This window comes from Pseudophryne corroboree, chromosome 5 (assembly GCF_028390025.1).
Source record: "Pseudophryne corroboree isolate aPseCor3 chromosome 5, aPseCor3.hap2, whole genome shotgun sequence".
Lineage (NCBI taxonomy): Eukaryota > Metazoa > Chordata > Amphibia > Anura > Myobatrachidae > Pseudophryne > Pseudophryne corroboree.
Window position 1 is genome coordinate 555,842,612 of NC_086448.1, and position 10,010 is coordinate 555,852,621.

A 10,010-nucleotide genomic window follows, 5' to 3' on the forward strand; every position below is an offset into this window, starting at 1 on the left:
TAGAGGCTAAGACTGTAGAGCAATTTAAACATGCTTGGGATAGGCATATGAATATCCTTACAAAGAATTACGGTTCAAAAAGGGTTGCGATTACCTAAAGGATAAAAAAAATGGGCAGACTAGATGGGCCAAGTGGTTCTTATCTGCCGTCAAATTCTATGTTAATACTTGTTGGGAACTGTATAGTCCTAATTATATAACTGGTAATTGCTTGTTTGTGACATTTTAATATACAGTACAGTATAGTATTCAATTTAAAAAAATAAAAATAAAATATATTTAAAATATTCTAATAGGAACAAGCTTAAACTATAGTCCAATACTTTGCATACTACAGTACATCTGACAACTGACCATGACAGAGTAAAAGTGGGAATAATGAAAGCTGTGTGATAAATATAGTATTTGCAATTTGAATACACTTTGGATTCATATGTTGTTGAAACTGTACTACACAAATGTACAGAAAATACACTGCATACTGTGACATTGTAATGGGAAGGATTGTGTTAGAGGTACAGTAAGTGGCCCTCTTTACATAATAAGGATTAACAATGAAAAAGGAAAACTTCTGTATTGTTGTTGCAGAGAAAAATTAAAGTACTGAGCAATGAGTCTATGGAAAATGGTATTTGGATAAGACGACAGTTAAAAGGTTGACACGCAATAGCTTGACACCAAATGATCCACATGCATATGGTCAACTTGGTTAAAAGGTCGACAGGATCAAATGGTTGACATGACAGTGATTGACACAGCATATGGTCGACATAAGTTTATTTAATTTATTTTTTTCACTTTTAGCTCTTTCATACTTTACCATCCATGTGGACTACAATTCAGAACGGTAAGCTGTGCTGAGTGAAGCGAAGGGAAAATTTGACACCAAAATAACATCAAAAACTCATGTCGACCTTTTTATGTGTTGACCATTTCCGTGTCAACCTGTTGACCTTCTGACTGTCGACGCTTTGATCCATAACTATGGAAAATGATTAATGCTCACATAGTCCCTCATTCTGAGTGACCACAGCAGGTTCTGTTGGCAGTCACCTGTTTGCTAGTTTATTCATTTGGCCTACAAACTCCTTCGCAAGTGTACATCATAGGTGTGCGCAGGGGGGGTGCCTGGTGCGCACAGGCACCCCCTAATGTCCGGCACCCCGATCTCACATGCCTGATGCAGTGATCGTCAAGCAGGCTGATTACTGTCCCCTCTGCGCTGCACCCTGTCAGGACTGCATTACTGACCGGATGCCTGGGTTAATCAAGGGTGCCACTGCCACCGGCTTTCAAACTCCCAGCTCCACCTCCATGTACAAAAACAGCATGATGTGATTACGTCATGCTGCTTGCATGCCCACCCGCCACATGCCCACCTCTCTTCTTCTATGCTATGCCACTGATGAGGATCAGCATGCAGCCAGCGTTCCTCTTAGGAAGACAAATTCAATACTGGCAGGCGGACGGCAGCAGCATTGACACGTCACTCATTTTTCCAGCAGCAGCAGTACTAGTCTGCGACTGTCAGTGAGTAACTGACTTGTAAGTAAGCTGCTGCAGCTTGCAGGGGAAAGAGACAAGGAGCCAGACCATGCTGACTGTAATTGCAGTGAGTGCCATCAGCAGGGCCGGTGCTAGGGTGTTCGGCGCCCCCCTGCAAACTATAAAATTGCGCCCTCCCATATTCCGTTGGCGTGCGCTGGGAAAAGGGGTGTGGTCTCACAACTAAGGGGCATGGCCACACAATAGTACCCCCATTTAAAATTACGCCACAATGTAGCACAATCTTATTAATCTTATACGTAATGCCCCACCCGTAGTAGTAGCGTCCTTATATGTAATGCACCCCAGTAGTAGTAGCATCCTTATACATAATGCACTCACAGTAGTAGTAGCATCCTTATACATAATGCCCCCCAGTAGTAGTAGCATCCTTATACGTAGTGCCCCCCCAGTAGTAGTAGCATCCTTATACGTAATGCCCCCCCAGTAGTAGTAGCATCCTTATACATAATGCACCCAGAGTAGTAGTAGCATCCTTATACGTAGTGCACCCCCAGTAGTAGATGCGTCCTTATATACGTAATGCCCCCCCCAGTAGTAGAAGCGTCCTTATACGTAGTGCACCCCCAGTAGTAGACGCGTCCTTATATACGTAATGCCCCCCCCCGGTAGTAGAAGCGTCCTTATACGTAGTGCACCCCCAGTAGTAGAAGCGTCCTTGTACGTAATTCCCCCCTAGTAGTAGTAGCGTCCTTATACGTAATGCCCCCCCCCCACAGTACTAGTAGCGTCCTTATACGTAATGGCCCCCCCAGTAGTAGCATCTTTACATGTAATGCCCCCCCCTGTAGTAGTAGCGTCCTTATGCATAATGCCCCCCCAGTAGTAGCATCCTTATACGTAATGCCCCTCTAGTAGTGGTAGCATTGTTATACGTAATGCCCCCCGAGTAATAGTAGCGTCCTTATATATAATGCCCCCAAGTAGTAGTAGCGTTCTTATACGTAATGCTCCCCCCAGCAGTAGTAGCGTCCTTATACATAGTGCACCCCCAGTAGTAAAAGCGTCCTTATACGTAATTCCCCATAATAGTAGTATCGTCCATATACGTAATGCCCCACAGTAGTAGTAGCGTCCTTATACATAATGCACCCCCAGTAGAAGCCTCCTTATATGCAATTCTCCCGTAGTACTAGTAGCGTCCTTATAAGTAATGCCCCCCCCCAGCAGTATTAGCGTTGTTACGCGTAATGACCCCCCTGTAGTAGCGTCCTTATACGTAATGCACCCTCCCAGTAGTAGTAGCGTCCTTGCATGTAATGGCCTCCCCCAGTAGTAGCGTCATTATACGTAATGCCCCCCCCCCCGTACTAGCGTCCATAAAGTGCGCGTATGCAGACATACCTCACACACACAATTCACACATATATACACACACATACACACCCACCCACCATATGCACACATACACACTCACCATACACACACACACACACACACACACACACACACCACTTACCTAAGCCAGTCTCCCTCTGTACTGCAGCCTGGTCAGTGTAGCTCCGCCCCTTCTGTCCCGTTTAGCCCCGCCCCTTTCGGTCCGTTTAGCTCCGCCCCCTTCTGTCCCGTACTCAGCCGCTGTCACACGGGGAGGGGAGGCAGGAGGTTTTTGATTCTGCAGGCGCTGCTGCCAGTGACTGTCATACAGTGACAGACACAGCAGCAGCAGCAGCAGCAGGGGGGACAGGACGGCGCAGCAGTGAAGGGATTCAGAGCAGGGAAAGCGCCTCTCTGTCCCAGCGCCTCCCTGCACTGCATCCCTTCGCTGAGCGGGTAGCGCCGGGCCTGGCCATCAGGGGTGTTTGTTTGGTTCACACCACAACATCTGACAATGTATCTGCTTTATTAGGATTGGTACAAGGGTGGATATTTTATATTGCGTCGACCGTCAATAGATGGTGCTAGACTCGCCCAAAAGGCGGCGCTAGACACACCCCTGCAACGGTGCACCCCCTAATAAAATGTGCTGCGCACGCCTATGGTGTACATCCTAGCGGCTGAATGTGGTAGGACTGAGACGCCCACTTTTCGCGCTTGTGCATGCTGTAATACCGATTGGACAATTGTTATATGCCACCATCGGTCGCACCATTAAAAATTGCATCAACCCTATGGCGTGTGCAGTTTCTCCGCAACAGATTCCTATGCTTGTTGCTGTGAACCCAGCTGCTTGCTCTGACATTAAACGGGCCATTATTGCATGCAATAGTAGCCACCGCACAGGAACACCCATTGCTTTTCTGTCACCTTTCTGATACTGGCTGAGTCGATTGCAACAGCACCTTGGTGCGTACACTGTGTGACACATGTCATAGAGATTTTCAGAAATGTTTGCACATGCGCACTGCAAATAATCCTTCAACTACGTGCACATCAGAATGCATGGGGATTGCATTTGGCTATTGTTTCTTGCCATAGTATACTTCCCTAATCTCCCAGAAAGTCTGCATCGAATTTTAGAACAGGTCACCCTCCCACATTCCGCCCACTTCTTAGTGAATTGAACAGGAAAGTGACACGTTGAATCGATGCCCAGGAATGAGAAGCTCCATCTCCGCCCCCCCACACTGATCAGCTGCATCTCCCCAATTTAAAGTTGGCTAGGATCTACCATAGATTACAACTTTTTAAACAAGTCCATCTTTACATGTTTACAAAAAAAATGACTTCAATAAAATACATATTCTAATATCTTTCTGATTATGTAGGTACTCTATCATATACTGTAGGTAAGGCCGCTGACCATAAAACATGCAATCATGCACTGATTGCATTAAAGTTGCATTGATTCCCATGTTGTTCTGTTACATGTTTTTTCAACATGCCCTTACATAGTTACATAGTTACATAGTTGCTGAGACTTAAAAAAGACAAATGTCAACTGAGTTCAACCTGTATTACAAAATTTTATAGCATTTAAATGTTGTATCCTAATTATCTAGTGATCTGGTTGCAACATCATAGAATCCTACATAAAGCTGTAATTTCTTAAATAGAGTACTGCTACCTACTGTTGTTTCTGTGCTTTGCACATACTTGCATAGCATATTTCGCCTGCTGACAGTAGTATGACCAAGAGAAATATTCAGGAACATAGCTTAGTAGGCATCAGTAACCTATCATTACTGCCCTATATACAGTAAACATACAGTAGTTTTAAGGTCCCTTAAAATATCTATACTCATGGCAAGTCAAGGCTTGGTGAAGGTCCCAGGGCCAAGTAAGTGTCCTCCTGGCTTATAATGCAGCTGGAATGGAGAAGTGTGGTGATACTAGGTCCAGGCAGTGGCGTTAAAATCTATCAGCGCTGATCTCATCAGCATTAGTCCAGACAATTATTGATATATTAGTAAAATTGCTCACTTTAATTTGAAACAATAAAAAAAGAGAGAGAAAAAAAAATTGCACTTACATGACTAAGATTATCCGGCAATTGTTAAGCAAAACTTACAGTACACCATCAGCAGGCTAGTCATAACACAACCTTTCCCTATTCATACTTATAATCTCCAAATTTAAATTAAAGGTTCTGGTCACCTTAATGTAAAGAAAGGGTAATATTTCATGCAGGCTTAACAATTACTGTATATACAGTGGGTAATGTAGAGTGTAAACTTTTTATCTCTGATATTACTTCAGTGTTCATTAGAATATTTTGTTATGTATGATACTATAAATTAACCTCTTATACCATCATAATTTACAGCAAGGGGTATATTATTCCATATACCAAAGATCAGGCATTTGTAACCTATGAGTGAGAGACCAAATTTACCATATGAGCTCACAATGATCCTCGGTTTGCATAATTACATTCTTCACAACTTCTCATCTGCTTGCAGTGCAGGCAAATCTGAAGATATCTTTAACGCACTGGCATATCTATAATGGGTGCAAGGTGTGTGGTGCACATGGGCCTCTGGGTCCAGGGGGGGCAACACCCCACACTCCCTGCACGCATTTAACAATACTCACCTCACCGTCGGCTCGGCTTTTGCTGCAGAAAGGCAAAAATCACTCCTAAAATGGCCGCCACAGCTATTTTCTGGTGATTCACCAATATGTAATAGAGATGTCGCCAGGAAAGCCGCATGGCTGCCATGTTTCCGGAGATCTGCGCATGTGCAGTATACTCTGGCACAAAGCCAGAGTCTACTGCACTGCCAGAGAGGAGGAAGCCCAATCGGAGACTGCACATGGGCCCCCTCCTCTCTTAAAGTGCCTGTTGATTTAATGACTGCATGCTTCTGAATGTAGCCACTGAACGATATATATCGTGCGGTCACACAATATATCATTTAGTGTGTATGGCCAACCAACATATCCTCTAGTGCAGGCATGTCCAAACTGCGGCCCTCCAGCTGTTGAGAAACTGCACATCCCAGCATGCCCTGACACAGGTTTAGCATTCACTGACAGCAAAACTGTGTCAGGGCATGCTGGGATATGTAGTTTAGCAACAGCTGGAGAGCCGCAGTTTGGACATGCCTGCTCTAGTGTGTTCCCAGCTATACAGTAATATGTCCTTTTTGTATTTGACTAAATGCAACAATATTTTTTTTGTGTATTCCAGGAGCTGTGGAAGAATCTTCTCTACATACAGTATATACTGCAGAAGATGTTGAAGATAAGAAATCTGTTAGCTGAAACTGTCGTTCACAAAAGCCCACTAGGAAGTGCCCCAGATAATCAGCACACAAAATGATGGACATATAGATTTTATCTTAACCACTTTTTTTTATATTGTATATAAGTTTTTATTTTGTTTCATATCCATGAGAATTGATGGTGATTGCTGCATTAAACACTTTTCAGTATAACTATTATGTTTATTAAGTAAGGTCATGGTGCAATCAAATTATTCTCTCTGTTCAGTGCATATTATAGGGTTAATTGCACACTTCTAATTGTGCATCTTTTTGAATAAAACTTTTATACCTAAATGAATATCTTTATTTCTTTTATTTTTGTGGGATGTAATGTACAGACAGAAAGGGCAGGCCAGTCACATCAATTCAAATGTTACATGCATGTTATACATTATCTCGTACAGTATGAAAACTAATTGTAGGTTCTATTTTTGTGTCAGTGGGGGAACACTTAAAGAGACTATTGGGAGAAATATATATCAACAGGAAAATAGAATTTACCCATAGAATTTGCCCATAACAACCAACCTCTAGCTATTGATTATCAAGCACACTCTTCAGAAGGATTGATACTTGTGTGCCAATAGCACTAAAAATTAAACCTGACTGAAGACAAAATACAAAGTGAGCTAATAAGTGGGGGCTCCTTTCACTGCTATTCAGAGTATGGAAAAATTAGTGTCCTATTAATTGTGATTTACCAGAAAATAGAAGTTTGTAAAGTTTGTTAATAACTCTTCACTTCAGTCCTTAATGTTATTGCAGAATTCTGTTAGGCACATTTGGGGGGTTGTCAGTGCAAAATACCGTACCTAGTTGTAATCTGAATTCTCGTTTGCACATTACAATGAATTAGCAGAGGGCATTTTTTTTCTCCTGTAGCTTCAGAGGTATATTTACTAAAGGTGGATTTTTATTGATTTTAATCAATTTCAGATCAATTGAAATAAATCTTAATTGATGTTGGGGTTCTAGGGCTAAAACACACATTTACTAACATATTTTTTTTAATATACATTTTTATATGTTAGTAAATGTGTTTTAGCCTTGAGAGCCCAACATCAGATTAAAATCGATTTTAATTAGAGATGTGTGGGTTCAGATTTACCCGGATTTACTCTGATTTACCCGGATCTCAAAATGGCATTTCATTGGCTCTTGGATGTCACATGTTCTGGTTAGCCAATAAGAAAAATCAGGATAAATTGGAACTCGTGTTAATTCTGGTGTTAAACACATCTCTAATTTTAATTAATCTGAAATCGATTCAAATCAATCCAAATCTACCTTTAGTAAATATACCCCTTAGTGTCTGAAAACTATAACTTGCTAAAATCATAAGAAATAACAGAATCATAAAGATCACAGAAATTCAATAAAATCTCTTAGCGTTCACCTCATCATGAACTAAGTAACTGTACTGTAAGTTTAGCCTACTTTTTACTCATTTTAAGGCAAACATAATTTACTTTGTGCAAATAACACAAATTTACTGAAACAATTGTTACTGATTATGTCAATGAACATTCTCTAGTAAATGAATTATGTATGCATTTTTACATAAAGAACACAAACTGTATCCTTGGTGGATTTAAAGTGCTTGTTTTTTAGTGATCCTTTGAGGCAAAAGATGGATGTTATCTTATTTATGTCAATCTTTCCGTAACATTGATTTGACATATCACTGTGTGTAGGGGAAGTGCAGTAAGAAAGAAAACTGAATTTGGAATGCAAGAGTAATGTAAAAATATCATAAACATTAAACACGCCATGGGCCTATTCATTAATAATGACAAAAGTGCGCTAGAAATTAGGTATCTAAGGCACTGTGATTTGTAGACACAATTCTACAACAGGAATTCACTATTGCTCTGGTGTCGAGACAGCTGCTCCAAAATACAAATCATATTTGCCACTAGTAGTAGCATCACTGCTGTGTGTTGACATGGAAGTGTAACTGCATTCATGACTTTATGGAGGTATAATGACCCGAATGAATCCTCCTTCGCTTCTCTTTCTATGGCCATGCGAAAATGTCTTTATTACCGCAGTCAGCCTCTGAAAATTTGTAGTTTTCAGAGCTTGATGAAATTATGTCACCATACTAGTGTTTGGGGACAGCGTATGGAGTGACAACGTATGGAGAAAAGTTGATTATATCTGCTGCTGGACCCAAAATCTCCATAGTATTTATCAATAAAACTAGGTAATAGAGCTACAATGCCAGTTGACAATAAGGATTCTAAATCAGTCATTGTACTTTGTATTAATATAACATTGAACATTTGAAAGGAATTCAATTTTTTTACGCATCATTTTAGGGCACATCTATGAAAGAACTAATACTTTTTGTTCAACAAATAGTTGCTTTATTAAATGGGTAAAGCATTGTTACTTTTGAGGCAATGTTATAACACTCAGCAAAGTATTAAATATCACAATATAATAATGTCACAATATACTGGTGAATGAACTAAGGCACAAACAGGCGGCTGGCGCGATTGGCAAACTACATTCTCGAACCCTAGATGTGCTTACTTTCAATCTTAAATTAATGGTCAAAGAATTTAAAGACTATTATAGTTCATTATATAACTTATCATCCCTTTCCCAGGCCCCCTCGTTCGACCCTGAGGGAGTGCGTACTTACCTATCATCAACCCCCTTATCAGAATATCTCGGGGGCCCAATCGGAGGCACTATACGATATCTCAGAGGAAGAGACGGTTGCGCCCATTAAGTCGATGTGTTCCTTTGCTGCCCAAGGCCCTGATGGCTTCATGGCGTAATATTGCAAACACTTTGCTAAGGAACTGGCCCCACGCCTTACTTCGTTATTTAATAATATTTTGGAGGGTGCATCCTTTGCTCCAGTGGCTACTCAGGTGGATATTGTTGTGATCCCCAAACCTGACAGTGACCCCACCTTATGGTGTAATTACAGACTGATCTCACTACTTAATGTTGACTTAAAAATGTATGTTAAAATCATAGCCATTAGATTGCCCCCTCTTCTCTCCACACTGGTCCATCCTGACCAGGTTGGATTCATCCCGGGCCGACAAGCCTTGGACAACACCAGGAGAGTCATAGATATCATCCAATCTATACATCAGCGGAAATCCCCTTCTCTTATATTGGCCTTAGATGCAGAGAAGGCATTTGACCGCATTTCATGGCCTTTTGCCTCCTCGGTTCTCCATTACATGGGTTTCTCTGGTAAATTCTACAAGGGTATTTCAGCACTATATCGCAACTTATCGGCATGGGTCTCTGTCAGTGGCATCACCTCTTCCTGCTTTGAAATAACCAATAGAACTAGGCAGGGATGCCCACTCTCGCCTCTGATTTTTGCTCTGGTCATGGAACCTTTAGCAGCCAGAATCCGTAACAATGTGGATATTAAAGGGGTTAAACAAGTTCCACAGAACATAAAATAGCGCTTTATGCTGACGATGTGCTGGTTTCTCTCACAGGTCTGATATTGTCGCTTCCCCCTCTCCTCTCCAAGATTGACCTTTATTTGCAACATTCGGGATACAAGATCAACGCTAGTTAAACCAAAGTGCTTGACTTTTATATTTCTTCTGCCTGTGGCGACTTAAATCATCATTCCCTTTCTTCTGGCATAAGTGGAAAATTTAATATTTAGGTGTATATTTAAACCATACACCTCACCAACTTTTTCAAGCGAATTTTCCTCAACTCCTAGATCAAATTACATCTGACCTTAAAACATGGTCCACTTATTTTATCTCGTGGATAGGCTGCGTCCATTCAATAAAGATGACCATA

General features: G+C 41.3%; 1 long non-coding RNA gene across 4 annotated transcripts in view; it reads left to right on the forward strand.

The window, feature by feature from the left end:
• Positions 1-6,509, forward strand: part of LOC134928029 (uncharacterized) — a 495,002-nt gene extending 488,493 nt beyond the window's left edge. For all 4 annotated transcript variants that reach the window (XR_010177815.1, XR_010177813.1, XR_010177812.1 and 1 more), the window contains one exon: positions 6,140-6,509. This is a non-coding gene — a long non-coding RNA (uncharacterized LOC134928029). The remainder of the gene's footprint in view (positions 1-6,139) is intronic.
• The last annotated feature ends 3,501 nt before the right edge of the window (positions 6,510-10,010 follow it).